Source organism: Phyllobates terribilis, unplaced genomic scaffold, assembly GCF_046119375.1.
Source record: "Phyllobates terribilis strain yellow unplaced genomic scaffold, ASM4611937v1 Scaffold_8__6_contigs__length_399053987, whole genome shotgun sequence".
Lineage (NCBI taxonomy): Eukaryota > Metazoa > Chordata > Amphibia > Anura > Dendrobatidae > Phyllobates > Phyllobates terribilis.
Genome location: NW_027362768.1, coordinates 273,432,292 through 273,448,926, shown reverse-complemented (window position 1 = coordinate 273,448,926; position 16,635 = coordinate 273,432,292).

Genomic DNA, 16,635 nt, shown 5'->3' with positions numbered 1-16,635 from the left:
TCCACTGTTGCACATTTTTCAGTCTCTCATGAATTCGAATGGGCGTTTCACCTTCTGCATGCAAGAACTCAATCACAGAACGTTGTCTAATACGAACATCGATGTCAGCCATTTTGCAAACGGATACAGTCCTGCCACCTGTTGGTGCAGGAAGTTGCAATTGCTGTGGATTGGAGAAGAAGGTTTGAGGAATTGTGCCAAATTCGAATATTTAACATAACTACCTTATTTAAGGAGAAAAAAAATAGGAGGCATTACTTATTGACTGACCCTCGTACTTTGCAGTCATAGTACTGCAGGAATCTTGTGCACAGGCGCTGGGAAGTCACAGTGACTTGCCTGCGCTCAAGATCCCTGCAGTACTATGACCAAAGACGGGAGGAAGAAGTGCGCCTTTTGTAAAAAGTGAAGTGCGCGGGATTTGGCCGCCGCAGCTGCATGTCACAGTGCACTCACGTGCAGGGGAGGGGGGGAAACATTGTAATTCACACAGGAGGCAGGGATTTCTTCCAGTCCCAGGACGGGAACACATCAGAAACTTGTAGGAATAAAAAGACATTTCACAGCAACAAAACATCCAATATGAGGCATACAGGTAGGTATAGATTTACATTTTTATCACCTGTATGCCCATATTAGAGGTCAGATAAGTAATAGTTACATAGTTTTTAAGGCCGAAAAAAGACAAGCGTCCATCCAGTTCAGCCTATTTCTTGTGCACTGCAGCTATTCCACAGCGTTGATCCAGGGAAAGCAAAAAAAAAAACCATGCGGTATAGGCCAATTTACATCATTGAGGAAAAATTCACTTCCCGACTCCAATCTGGCAGTCAGACTAAATCCCTGGATTAATTAACTATCACTAAGCATAAAATGTAATTTTATTGTTCTCAAGAAAGGCGTCCAGGCCTCTCTTGAACTCATTAAGTGAGTTGGACATCACCACTTCCTCTCCCAGAGAGTTCCAGAGTCTCACGGCTCTGACCGTAAAGAATCCCCTTCTATGCTGGTGCAGGAACCTCCTTTCCTCCAGACGCATAGTGTGCCCCCTCGTCTTTGTCACCATCCTTGGTATAAACAGGTCATGGGAGAGATCTCTGTACTGCCCCCTGATGTATTTATACATGTTCATGAGGTCTCCCCTAAGCCTTCTCTTTTCCAACGTAAATAGGCCTAATTTTGACAACCTCTCTGGGTATTCTAGTCCATTCCCTTTATTATCTTAGTCGCCCTCCTTTGTACCCTCTCTAGCTCCAATATGTCTTTCCTGAGCACTGGAGCCCAGAACTGTGCACAATATTCTAAGTGCGGCCTTACCAGCGCTTTATACAGAGGAAGAACAATGTTCTCATCATATGCCCCTATTCCTCTTCTGATGCATGCCATGACTCTATTTGCCTTCGCAGCTGCTGCCTGACACTGGGCACTCCAATTTAATTTAACCAAGACTCCCAGGTCCTTCTCCATGTCAGATTTCCCCAACGGTTTCCCATTTAATATGTATGGGTGACTGCTGTTTTTCTTTCCCATGTGCATGACCTTACATTTATCGGCATTGAACCCCATTTGCCATTTTTTGGCCCAACTCCCCAATTTATCTAAATCCTCCTGTAGCTGTGCCCTATCCTCATCTGTATTAACTACTTTACAAAGTTTAGTATCATCTGCAAATATTGCTATTTTACTATGCAACCCTTCCACTAGATCATTAATAAATATATTAAATGATATAGGGCCCAAGACAGACCCTTGAGGCACCCCGCTAGTAACCCTGACACCCCCTGAGCTTACTCCATTGATAACCACCCTCTGCTTTCTATCACTCAGCCAGCTATTTACCCACTTGCACACATTATCCCCCAGACCAAGCATTCTCATTTTATATACCAACCTTTTGTGTGGCACGGTATCAAACGCTTTGGAGAAGTCAAGGTATACAACATCCACTGACTCTCCCCGGTCCAGCTGTGAGCTCACCTCCTCGTAGAAGGCGATCAGGTTTGTTTGGCAGGAGCGATCCCTCATGAATCCATGTTGATATGGAGTTAGACAGTTATTATCATTAAGATATTCTACAATAGCATCTCTAAGAAATCCTTCAAACAATTTACCCACAACAGACGTTAAGCTGACTGGTCTATAGTTCCCAGGGTCACTTTTAGACCCCTTTTTGAATATTGGTACCACATTTGCTTGGCGCCAGTCTAGTGGGACAGTCCCTGTCCATAAAGAGTGCTTGAATATAAGATACAGCGGCCTGTCTATTACATTACTTAATTCTTTTAGTACCCGGGGGTGTATGCCATCTGGGCCTGGTGACTTGTCTATTTTGATATTATTTAGGCGTTTCTGAACTTCCTCCTGGGTTAGGTGGGTGATATTTAGCGGAGGGTTTACTTTATCACTCTGCATTTCCTCCGATAAATTGTTTTCTTTTGTGAAAACAGTGGAGAAGAAGCTATTGAGTAGGTTTGCTTTACCCTCATCGCCCTCTATGATTTTACCCAGGTTATTTTTCAATGGGCCAACTCCATCCGTTTTAATCCTTTTAGTGTTTATATAGTTAAAGAACAGTTTGGGATTTGTTTTACTTTCCTTGGCAATTAGTCTCTCTGTCTCCTCTTTTGCTATTCTTATTTGTTTCTTACAGATTTTGTTTTTTCCCTATAAGATATTAGCGCTTCCTCCCTGCCTTCTTGTTTAAGTTTACTGAAAGCCCTTTTTTTGTTTTTCATTGCCCTCTTGACTTCCTTATTTAGCCACATTGGCTTCTTCCTATTCCTAGCCCTTTTATTCTCATAAGGTATGTACCTTCTACAGTGACTATGTAGGACTGTTTTGAAAATTTCCCATTTTCTATCCGTGCTCCTATTACTGAAGATACTATCCCAGTCTATAAGGTGAAGGGCATCTCTTAGCTGATCAAACTTTGCCCTCCTGAAGTTCAGTGTTTTTGTGACTCCCTTGCTGGGCACCCTACTGAAGCACATGTGGAATTGTATAATGTTGTGGTCACTATTTCCCAGGTGCCCCCCGACCTGCACCTCAGTTATTCTGTCTGGCCTGTTAGTTAATATTAAGTCTAAAAGGGCCGTCCCTCTAGTTGGTTCCTGCACAAGTTGTGACAAATAATTGTCTTTGATAATTGACAGAAACCTGTTTCCTTTCTGAGATCTACAGCTTTCGGTTTCCCAGTCTATATCGGGGTAGTTGAAGTCCCCCATAATAATCACCTCGTTATTTTTTGCTACTTCGTCTATTTGTCTCATTAATAGACTTTCCGTGGCTTCTGCTATATTTGGTGGTTTATAACAGACTCCTATGATAATTTTATTATTGTTTTTTGCCCCATGTATCTCCACCCATAAGGACTCGACCTCCTCATTTCCCTCCCATACATCCTCCCGTATTGTAGGCTTTAGACACGTCTTTACATATAGACAGACTCCACCCCCTTTCCGATTTCTTCGATCCCTTCTAAACAGACTGTAACCCTGTAAGTTAACTGCCCAGTCATAGCCAAGTCCCAGGGGGTGACAGATTCCCTTTAACAACCCATGACGAAAGTGTATGTAATAATCTGGTGCTAGATCCCCCACCCTAAGGGGCAAGAGAGAGGGGCTACTACCAAAGCTAGGATCGATTCCGGCAGTTTAACCCCTTAAAAAAGTTCTCTGGGAATAGAAAAAGAATAAATATAGGAAAGGTCATAATGTCGTAAATATGTTTTAAAGGCATTATCCAGGACTTTTGTGTTTTTCTCATGGGGCTAAGAACTGACAGGTAGTTAGTTGCTAACTTGCCTGCCTGGTGCCGCCTCAGCGATCACAGACCGCTCCTACTGGCAATTCTGCTGCTTCATGTCATAGACAAAAATTGTAAAATACATGAAGACATCTCCGAAGAAGGGACATATCACCCTCACATTAAACATATAGGATTAATTATAACTGGGGACGTGAGAGAGAGCTGACGCTTCAACCTCCATTGAAGTAAAACCTCCTGCAGTGAACAGGTAATTACATAAGATCTGCTCTGAGAGCTAGTTACTAAGTCTAGGATTCATATACACAGAGGCAGAGTAGTACAGGGGCTTCCTCCTGTTCAAAGGAATCAGCTTCCTCGTTTCAAAGGATTGTCTCAGACGCTCTGGTACCAGTGATGAATATTGGGATTTGCATCTATCAAATATTTATGGGAGATATATTTTCAGTATCATAGCAAAGGCACAAACCTTACACATTCACTGTAAGGCAATTCTTACACCTTCAACTTAATATCAGTTAGATGGATGATGCTATCCATACCATGTTTCATCTCTATAGAAAAGTAAAATCATGACAATAATATCTCCCATATGGGACTTCCAGGGGCGAAGATATACTGAAAGTTGGAGATCTCCTAATCTTCTAAAAGCCCTAGCATATCCCACAGCCAGCCCCCATATGAACTCACCAAGGGGATGCATGTGGGTGTAACCTTGATCTACTAAAAAAAGCAGAGTTTGAGTTTCTGTCATTTGTCAGTGCTGGAAGGTACAGGTTGCTGTGGGTCTGTCCATTTCCTAAAGGAGTACCTCCGCTAAGCTCAGACATTTCCGTGACCCAGGTTTAGTACTTTTTCTTTTGTTATCCCTTTCATTTTATGTGATTGTATATACTGTATTGTTTTGTTCCAATTCTGTAACTTCTTTGTATAATTTTTATAACACATGCATTAAATTTAATAGCTCTGCTTTTCTTGCTCTGTAAACTGCACCCCTGAAGCCATACGTGTGTGTGTGTGTATATATATATATATATATATATATATATATATATATATATATAATAATTTACAGTAATGTTCAAATAGTCCAATATGACTAACCAGATTAATCAATGTTTTTGGTATAAATTATATTACCACATGTCAAACAATTTACCAGTTGGTGCAGTAGATTCTAAGAAAACCAACGGACTCAGCATTCATGATCTGCATGTTTTTGAGTCTGTGTATTTGAATAATTATTGAAAGGGTGTGTGTTCAAAATAATAGCAGTGTGGAGTTCAATTAGTGAGGTCAATCATTCTCTGAAGAAACAGGGGTGAATCAGGTGGCCCTTATTTAAGGGTGACCCAGCACATGTTGTACATGCATTTTTCCTTGAAAGTCTGAGAAATATGGGTCGTTTGACACATTGTTCAGAAGAACAGCGTACTTTGATTAAAAAGTTGATTGGAGAGGGTAAAACTTATAAAGTAGTGCAGACAATGATAAGCTGTTCAGCTAAAATGATCTCCAATGTTTTAAAATGGAAAGCAAAAAAAAAATGCTGTTTCTGAGACAAAGCCAACAAATGCTAAAACACTGCTGTGAAGCAGTTCTAAAAAAAAACTGTGGTTATACAACTAAATATTAGGTTAGTGATTCACAGGAATGCTAAATCCTCAAAAAAAGTACATATTGTGAGTTTGTAAAGACAAATTCAGACACTGCTATTTTTTTTAACAGCCCAATGTTCATTTTTTGTTATTTTTTGTAAAGTAGATAAAAATTATATTTCTCTTCATGTTTTGAATTAGAAAACAGTGTGCAATGTTCCCAATGCATGGAAATAAAAAGTAGTATAAAAATGTTGCACTTAACTCATGTTTTTGAACACACTGCTGTTATTTTGAACACTACTGTATATAATATTATATCCATGCGTTGGAATCAGAGGTGTATACAGTGCCTTGTGAAAGTATTTGGCCCCCTTGAACTTTTCTACCTTTTGCCACATTTCTGGCTTCAAACATAAAGATATAAAATTCTAATTTTTTGGGAATAATCAACAACAAGTGGGACACAATCGTGAAGTGGGACGAAATTTATTGGATATTTTAAACTTTTTAAAAAAATTAAAAACTGAAAAGTGGGGCGTTCAATATTATTCGGCCCCTTTACTTTCAGTGCAGCAAACTCACTCCAGAAGTTCAGTGCGGATCTCTGAATGATCCAATGTTGTCCTAAATGACTGGTAATGATAAATAGAATCCACCTGTGTGTAATCAGGTCTCCGTATAAATGCACCTGCTCTGTGATAGTCTCAGGGTTCTGTTTCAAGTGCAGAGAGCATCATGAAGACCAAGGAACACACCAGGCAGGTCCGAGATACTGTTGTGGCAAAGTTTAAAGCCAGATTTGGATACAAAAAGATTTCCCAAGTGCTCTCAAGGAGCACTGTGCAAGCGATCATATTGAAATGGAAGGAGTATCAGACCACTGCAAATCTACCAAGACCCGGCCGTCCCTCTAAACTTTCATCTCGAACAAGGTGAAGACTGATCAGAGATGCAGCCAAAAGGCCCATGATCACTCTGGATGAACTGCAGAGATCTACAGCTGAGGTGGGAGATTCTGTCCATAGGACAACAATCAGTCGTACACTGCACAAATCTGGCCTTTATGGAAGAGTGGCAAGAAGAAAGCCATTTCTCAAAGATATCCATAAAAAGTCTCGTTTGAAGTTTGCCACGAGCCACCTGGGAGACACACCAAACATGTGGAATAAGGTGCTCTGGTCAGATGAAACCAAAATCAAACTTTTTGGCCACAATGCAAAACGATATGTTTGGCATAAAAGCAACACAGCTCATCACCCTCAAAACACCATCCCCATTGTCAAACATGGTGGTGGCAGCATCATGGTTTGGGCCTGCTTTTCTTCTGCAGGGACAGGGAAGATGGTTAAAATTGATGGGAAGATGGACGGAGCCAAATACAGGACCATTCTGGAAGAAAACCTGTTGGAGTCTGCAAAAGACCTGAGACTGGGACGGAGATTTATCTTCCAACAAGACAATGATCCCAAACATAAAGCAAAATCTACAATAGAATGGTTCAAAAATAAACGTATCCAGGTGTTAGAATGGCCAAGTCAAAGTCCAATCGAGAATCTGTGGAAAGAGCTGAAAACTGCTGTTCACAAACGCCCTCCATCCAACCTCAATGAGCTCGAGCTGTTTTGCAAGGAAGAATGGGCAAGAATTTCAGCCTCTCGATATGCAAAACTGATAGAGACATACCCCAAGCGACTTGCAGCTGTAATCGCAGCAAAAGGTGGCGCTACAAAGTATTAACTCAAGGGAGCCGAATAATATTGCACGCCCCACTTTTCAGTTTTTAATTTTTTTAAAAAGTTTAAAATATCCAATAAATGTCATTCCACTTCACGATTGTGTCCCACTTGTTGTTGATTCTTCCCAAAAATATTAGAATTTTATATCTATATGTTTGAAGCCAGAAATGTGGCAAAAGGTAGAGAAGTTCAAGGGGGCCAAATACTTTCACAAGGCACTGTATTTCATACGCTCACTGCAAGTTCCCCAATAACTGGCTTATTAGTGGGAAAAACCGCGGCCTCGTCCATCACTCATCAGTCAATTGCATAATTGTCCTGATGTTTAGAGGCAGCGGAGTTGTGTCCTCCCCCCCGACAAATTGATGGCAGCAGTGGGATCTGTGGGATCTCGCCAGTGTTCCTACCTGACAAATTGGTGGCAGCCGTGAAATCTATGTGATCTCTCCAGTGTTCCTCCTGACACTTCACATCAACAGAGCAGCTCTACCTCTTCCATTCTGCTCTGTCAACAGGACATGACTGCCGACATCATACAGATTGTAAAAAAAAAAGGAGAGAACAGGGCGCAATGGGTGACTCAGTATTGCAAATTGTAGAGGGGTGTGGGAATGGCTACTAACCTTATGGAGTTGTGCACCTCTGCACAACCCCAGTGTAAAGCTCCACAAGCTCTGCTCTGTTGGTGGCTGTCATCTGTTCACAGATCCTGATCTCACGGTGGTGAGTCACGTGATCAGGTCAGTTGCACATACCGCCGAGATGGACGCCCAGCTTCACCAACACTCACGGCAGTGTTCCAGAGGGGTTAGGGCAGCGCAGCTTGGAAACCAGGGTAGTAACTCTTAGTTAACTTCATCCCACAGGTGGTTGAACAAGTAAATAAAGGCAGCTCTACCGCACCCCAGCAGGGGAGAAAGACAATCAGTCTTGGCCGCACTATCCAGGAAATGCACTCCAGACTAAATAAATCACCAAAATATTAGAAACGGCTTTCCTTTACATATCGTTTCTAATCATTTCTTAAAAGAACATCAGAAAAATCCTAATAATCTGAAACTAACTATCATTGATCATATAGTTGATACACATCATGATAGATTAAATCGCCTTATTACACGCGAAAATTATTGGATTTTCAAAATGGGAACTCTGTCTCCTGAGGGTTTGAATCTTAATATAGAAAAGACAACTTTTTAAACAATTGTTTTTATGTTTTAGCAATTTCATTATATAATTTTTACAAAAAAAGTTTTGTTTTTTTTTAATTAAAAAAAAAATGTTTTTAATTTTTTTTTTTTTGTTATTATATTTTCCTAATTGTAAAGATAGAAACAGTAAGGGAGATTTTCATTCCTCTCCTACCCCTTTTCCCCTACCTATATCTGGTGATTGTAATTTTTATATTCCATATTGTTCTATGTTGTATGTAATTTTTTTATAATATAAAATATAGGGTGTTAGATAACAATATATCCTATTAAGTATTATGATTATAGGATTCGCAAGTTCTTATACTGCGAATCCTATTTATGAGAACCCTATATGTTTCATTAGGTACTAATTTATAAAAATCCTGTTTACTCTATTGGGCATAAATTAACTCAAGGGGTTAATATAGAGATATCACTCTGTATTTATCCGCCCCCTCTGAAGCAATTGTATACCTGGTTAAATGTATATAAGGATCATTTGTTTGCTGCTTGTCACACCTGATGAAGGTGGCCTTGTCCACCGAAACGCGTTGTGTGTATTAACAGTCATTTTAATTAATTTTTGCCCTGTTATTGGCGCTCTGATACCGCTATTCACATTCACTGATTGACATCATACAGATTGACATCTGCTGCATATCAGCATGACATCAGCTGTCATGCCTCATCAACAAAGCAGAAGAGAAGTAGCTGCCATGTTGATGTGACATCACCGGAAGCTGCAGAATCGTTGGCAGGTGTGATCCATGACTGATCAAAGCTGGCAAAGATTGTCGCTGGGCTTAACAGGCAGGTAGCTAGCAACTACCAACCTGTAAGTTCTTATAGGCTCTTAGGCCCCTTAGAAAAAATAAAATAGTCCAGGATAACCCCTTTGGTGTCACAACCAGTTTGGGCCTTTAAGACAGACCATTTTATTTCACTTTTTTTATTGTCATGTTTCAGGAGCCATAACTTTTTTTTTATTGTTTTGGCGACCTAGTCGTACAAGGGATTATTTTTATCAGGATTATTTGTATTCGTTAGTGGCCTCATTTGAGACTACATAGAACTTATTAAACTTTTATTAACTGTCTATTGGAACCAACAAAAATGTTAATTTTTGGAATATGACGAAAAAAATGTACAATTGTTAAGTCCTGAAGGGGTTAAACATACCAGCAAAACTTATTAATGGATACACAATGGTGTATTCATAGGGATGTTCCAATCCCACCTTCAACAGATTTTCAGTTTGTCTACACCCATATATAGATAGGGAAGCTTATAGTGATGAAGTACTTCCCATGTGTTATAAATTAAAGGGGTTGTCCACTATCCATTTTTAAATTAAAAGGGGTTTCCGATGAACAAAGTTAATTTTAATCAATATTTTAATTAATAGAACTTGGAATAATAATAATTTCCACAATTAGGTGTGTTTAAAACAAATGTTCCTGTGCTGAGATAATCTTATACATGTGCCCCTGCTGTGTACTGTGTAATGGCTGTGTCTGACCGTACAGGAACATGGTCTGATCATACCACAACTCCTGGGCAGGGGAGGAAGAAAAAGAGAGTATTCAGACATTACAGCAGGGAATCACAGATGATTTTTTTCTTTGCAGTAAAACATTGCTTAAAAACAGGTAGTGAAATGTTTTGCCTCACAAAAAGAATTAGCTGTGATCCTGTGCTGTAAGGTGTGTATAATTTATTTTGCATCCTCCCCCGGCCAGGAGATGTGGTATGATCAGACCATGTTCCTGCACGGTCAGACACAGCCATTACACAGTACACAGCAGGGACACATTTATAAGAATATCTTAGCACAGGAATATCTTTTTTTTAAAGATCCAATTGTGTATCTTGTTTTAATTTCAAGATCTAATAATTAAAATGTACTTTGTTCGTGGGAAAACCCCTTTGAGTAGTCCCCCTTGTAAAATAGCAATAGCTATTCATCTCCCGCCACAGCAATCTTGACCCCAGCTCTCACAGGGTTTGCATGACATTATTATGCCACATGAGTCCTGCAACCAATAAACAGCCACTGCTCTCATTTCTTCCATTTGTCTAACATTCCTCTGAGCAGGGACGGGCTGGGACTGAAATTCAGCCCCGGCAATTGAAAGCACACAGGCCCATGCTGTCCCTGCCGCCAAGCCCCAGATGGGGATATCTATTACTACTATTACCATGCCTTGCGGAAATCAAGATTTACTACAAGAACAATATTTCTAATAATTCCAATAATACCGCTATATAACATTGAATAATTATGCCTCAATAGTGACATCATCGCTGATTGCTATTGTTCATTTTCGTTTTCCTTTGCATTCAGTCCAGACCACCATGACCTCTTCTTCCATCCCAAACTTGTCCCTGAAAAATGTAACAGATATCTTTAGGGTATGTGCAGACGATCCGGAGCCAGCTGCGGAGAAGCCACCTTTGGCTTCTGCTCATTATGCAAATGAGCGGCGGCCGTTTTTCTTTTTTTCCTCACAGGCGGGTTTTCCCCATAGAAGTTAGGTCTATGGGGAAAGCCCGCATACGGACCCGCAGGAGAAAATAGACATGCTGCGGTCTGGAAAGACGCGCCGCATGTCAGTTTCCGCGGCTGTGCCGCAGACACATAGTGGGCATGGGATTTGTATAAATCCCATCCACTATGCTGTAACATCTGGCCGCTGCGCATTGCACACAACACACTTGCGCTGTGTCCAATCCGCAGCGAACACTGATCGTGTGCACATACCCTTACTGATTTTACGGGATCCTCCTCACATTCTACCACCTCTACACAAACCACAACTTGTGCTGCCTTATAGTAATTCCCAAGCCTCCTTCAATAATACACCCCCTTGACCCCTTATAATAATGACCCTATACCTCCTTATAATAATAAAAACACCCCCTGTGATTTCTTATTCTAATAATACTGCCTCCTTGCTTACCCTATAATGATATTGGGGCATAATCACTGAACCATTAAAGGAGATGCCAAAAAAACATATTGAGAAAAAAGAGAAAAAAAGATGGCATTAACTGTCAAAGATTTGAGAAGAACCAAGAACCTGTAGAATGTAAGCCCGCAAGGGCAGGGTCCTCTCCCCTCTGTACCAGTCTATCATTGTTAGTTCGTTTACTGTAAGTGATATCTGTATTTGGTATGTAACCCCTTCTTATGTACAGAGCCATGGAATCAATGGCGCTACATAAATAAATAATAATAAAAAAAAATGAAGAGACCCATTATCCGCCAGTGCTGTTATATTCCAGAACTTAAATTTCCATGGAGTGTCCAAAAGTACAAGGTGTTCAGTTCTCAGAGACAGGACAAAGGTAAGGGAGGCTTAAACCTGACCACCACTGAACAAGACACAGAAGTTGAAGTGTCAAAACTGGGCCAGAAATATCTGAAGACAGATTCTTTAAAGGTTTTATGCACTGATGAGATGAGTGACACTTGATAGAACAGATGGATGAGCTGTGGCTGGATCAATAACAGGCACAGACTTCTATTTCGACTCAGATACCAGCAAGGCGGAGGTGAACACTGCTATGGGCTGGCACTATTAAAGATCAGCTAGTTGGACCTTTTCAGGTTGAAGATGGGACTCAAAATCAACTCCCAAACCTACCGTCAGTTTTTAGTAAACACGTTCAAGCACTGGTACAGGAAAAAGTACTTTTCAAGAAAACCATGATTTTTATGCAGGACAATGCTGCATCACAGCATCAAAGTCTCCACTGCTTGGCTGCCAGTAAAGGCCTTAAAGAAACGCTCCCATTAAAATTTGTATTCTCTTAATATATTGCAGTCATTAGATTATATTGCACTGTGTACTTGCAATTGCTCATTTTGCTCTTCTACATAGTTAATCCTTCTCTTTTCCTTTAGGTCTAAGGTTTAATTTTGTGACTAAAAACAGACAAGCTGAATCCTTCTAAGTCTCCCTTCCCGGCATGAGTCATCACTGAAAAGTCCCTGGCAGTGGGAGGAGCAGAGCAGCTGGATCAGGAGCTGAAGAAGGGATGACTCATCCAAGCAAAAGAGACTTCCTTTTTCTACATAGATATTAAAAGGATTCAGCTAGTCTCTTTTTAATTATATGATGTCATAGACCTAATGGAAAAGTGAAGAATTAACTGGGTAGAAAGGCAAAAGGAGCAATTTTTAAGTACACAGTGTGTAGCGCTGTTGCCGGTGCCCCTGCATGGTGTTCTCTTCCCCATCCATGCAGGGACCCGGCTTACTGCCCCGGTCCTCTATGCGGTCCCCGGCGTGCTCCTGCCTCTTTCTTCCTGCTGCTTCCTGGTGTGCGCACCGCAGTTCCCGGCAGTGCGTGCTCCCCTGTTCTTAACCCTCCGTCAGGGACAACTGATCTGACAGGCGCAGCTCACTTAGTTTCATTTCTCTATTTTCAGTGGTTTGTCTGGGAAACACCCTCCTCCCAGTACCTTCCTAACTTTAAAGGCTGTGTGAAACCTGAGAAGCCATTTATTACATTCCTATTAAGGTAACTGATCACTTTTAGAGCATTGAAATTTTAAAATAAGGAAAATATAGCCAATTTTCTAGCCTGTGCCTGACAGGCGCAATGCCCCTAAACTCGTTATGAAACATATTGCCCCTGACGGAGGGTTAAAAAGGCGGCATGCGCATATAGTAAATGTCCTTAGTTTGTTGTTGAGAGACATTTAGTATAATGTGTAGCACCTGCAAGATGGCTCCCAGATAATTGCTGGGAGTAATCCTGTATAAAAGACTTTCTCTCCCTTAGGGAATGGCCAAGCAACACGTTGAATTATTAGTAAGGTGTGCTACTAGTGAGTTGTGAGGTCCCCTGGTCCCGATGTTGCCAGACTCCTGTATCTGAAGTCCCCTGGTCCTGGAGTGGCCAGTCCTGTATCCAAAGTTCCCTGGTCCTGGAGTGGCCAGTCCTGTATCCAAAGTCTCCTGGTCCTGGAGTGGCCAGTCCTGTCCTCAAAGTCCCCTGGTCCTGACGCGGCCAGTGTCTTAACATTGTCCCCTGGTCCTGGTGCGGCCAGTCCTGTCCTCGAAGATTCCTGCTCCTGGTGCGGCCAGGGCCTGAACATTGTCCCCTGGTCCTGGTGCGGACAGTCCTGCCCCCGAAGTCCCCTGGTCCCGGTGCGGTCAGTATCTGAACATTTCTCTGACCCAATATCCTAGACCTGTGTGTCTGAACATAGCCCTAATCAGTGTCAGCTAACCTGACCCCAGCTGCAGTACCGGGTTCTGGCTAGGAGTGGTACCTGGCGGCTACTTGCAGTTCAGTATGTCTCCACCATCAGGAGGTCCAGTGAACACCTGGTAGCCGCTTAGCTACACCCCTACCTAAGCAGACCCGGCCCTATGGCACAGGGGGTCCACAAATCCACTTGCACCATCGTTGGGCTTAACACAGTGCTAAATAATATGATGATTGAAATATATTAAGAGAATAAAAATTTTAATGGGAGGAGTGCTTCTTTAAAGATGAAAGAATAAGGACATAGCACCTTCCTCAACGGACTTAAACCCTACTGAGAACTTGTGGGCCCTTCTTAAATAGGAAATGTATGGTGAAGGAAACACCTCTCTGAACAGTGTCTCGGAGGTTATGGTTGGTGCTGCCCAAAAAGTTGATCGTCAACAGATTAAGAAACTGACAGACTCCATGAATGGAAGGCTTATGACTGTTATTGAAAAGAAGGATGGCTATATTGGTCATTCATATTTTTTTAAATCTCAGAAATTTATATTGGTACATTTTGAGTTGTTTGGTTATTATTCTAACTTTAACAGATGACAATAAACAATTGAGATGGGAATTTTTTCATTTAGTTGCATAATAATTCTGCACACTTAGATATTCTCCTAAGAATGACAAAACCTCACTTTTATTTTGCTAAATATTCAGGATTCAGATTTCTTAACCTTTTGGATTAATCGGCAGAACTGTGTTCAATAATAAAAAAATCATCAAAAAAATATTGTGCACACTGTATATACATACATACAGTGGCGAAAATAAGTATTTGATACACTGCCAATTTTGAATGGAGAGGTAAGTAACTTTTATTGTAGGTACACTTCAACTGTGAGAGACAGAATCTTAAAAAAAAAATCTGAGAATCACATTGTATGATTTTTACATAAAAAAAGTATTTGATACAATATTAAAAAACAAAACTTAATATTTGGTACAGAAAGCTTTGTTTGCAATTACAGAGGTCAAATGTTTCCTGTAGTTCATGATCAAGTCTGCACACACTGCAGCAGGGATTTTGGCCCACTCCTCCATACAGATCTTCTACAGATCTTTCAGGTTTTGGGGGCTGTCGCTGGGCATCATTGAGTTTCAGCTCCCTCCAAATATTTTCTATTGGGTTTAGGTCTGGAGACTGGCTAGGCCACTTCAGGACCTTGAAATGCTTCTTACAGAGCCAATCTTTAGTTGCCCCGGCTGTGTGTCTCAGGTCATTGTCATGCTGGAAGACCCAGCCACGACCCATTTTCAATGCTCTTATGAAGTGAAGGAGATTTTTGGCCAAAATCTACTCCCTTCAATACAGTGCAGTCGTCCTGTGTCATTTGCAGAAAACCACCCCCAAAGTATGATGTTTCCCCCACCATGCTTCACGGTTGGGATGGTGTTTTTGGGGTTGTACTCATCCTTCATCTTCCTTCAAAGATGGGGAGTGGAGTTGATACCAAAAAGTTCTATTTTGGTCTCATCTGAGCACATGACCTGCTCCCATGCCTCTTCTGGATCATCTAGATGGTCATTGGCGAAATTCAAACAGGCCTGGGCATGTGCTGGCATGAGCAGGGCGACCTTGCTAGCCCTGCAGGATTTTAATCCATGACAGCATTGTGTGTTGCTAACAGTAATGTTTGAGATTGTTGTCCCAGCTCTCTTCAGGTCATTGATAGTGATGAGCGAGCACTAAAATGCTCGGGTACTCGTTGCTCGGGTCGAGCAAATTGGAATGCTCGGTCCGAGTAATGAGCCCAATGTAAGTCTAGGAGAAACTCGAGCATTTTGCCAGCGGCTCCCCCCGGCAATCTGCAGAGGGCCTAAAAATTACCAAATCGATGGAAACAGTGCTCAAATGACATGGGAACAGCATGGGGATGACCCCTGGAAGCATTTCTGACTCCCAGGTCACTGCTGTCAACGATGTTTTCACAGGTATTATGCCACTTTTACGGACTCACAATAAAACATACAAAAATGAAACCAAAATGGAATTTCCTGGGAAATATGTTAAGGAACATCCTTTCCAGGGTATATACTTGTATATAAGGCAAAATAAATAACCAAAAGCAAAAATGCTCCTCCAGACCTTGGGCTATGTTCACACGTAGCTTTTTTGATGTGTTTTTGCACTTTTGCATTGCTTTCAATGGTGAAAAATACATTCACCAGTAAATGTCATTTTAAAATTTTACAACCTTATCTGGCCATGTGATGTGTGAAACATCATCAGACACATCCTGTTTCATTTATGAAAGAGGGATTGTGAAAGTTGCAAACACTATTTTTACTGCCTTACTATTCTTAAAGGGCCAGCAGTCGGCTATGCTTTGTTGTTCACATTATTAAAGAGTGGGTCTCCTATACTGTTATTGCGTATGCAGTGACTGCAAGGGCTGCCAAAAATTTGGATGCATCCCCAATACCCCTTTGTAGAGACATAGAGGAGGGTCTCAGTAAAAAAAAATGTTCCCATTATAAAGGAGTGGGTTTTCTATAGTGGTAATGCCCATGCTGTGACTGCAATCGCTGCCAAAATTTGGGAAAAACCCCACTAACAATTTAAAGACACATAGAGCTGGGCCACAGTAACGACATGTTCCCATTAGAAAGGAGAGGGTCTGCTATCCAGTTATATGGTATGCAGTGAGTCCAACGGCTGTCAAAATTTAGGAAAAACCCACTAACAATTTAAAGACACATAGAGCCTGGCCACAGTAACGACATGTTCCCATTAGAAAGGAAAGGGTCTGCTATCCAGTTATAGGGTATGCAGTGAGTCCAACGGCTGCCAAGATTTAGGAAAACCCCACTAACAATTTAAAGACACAGAGCTGGGCCACAGTAATGACATGCTCCCATTAGAAAGGAGAGGGTCTGCTATCCAGTTATAGGGTATGCAGTGAGTCCAACGGCTGTCAAAATTTAGAAAAAACCCCACTAACAATTTAAAGACACAGAGCTGGGCCACAGTAACGACATGTTCCCATTAGAAAGGAGAGGGTCTGCTATCCAGTTATAGGGTATGCAGTGAGTCCAACGGCTGCCAAAATTTAAGAAGAACCCTACT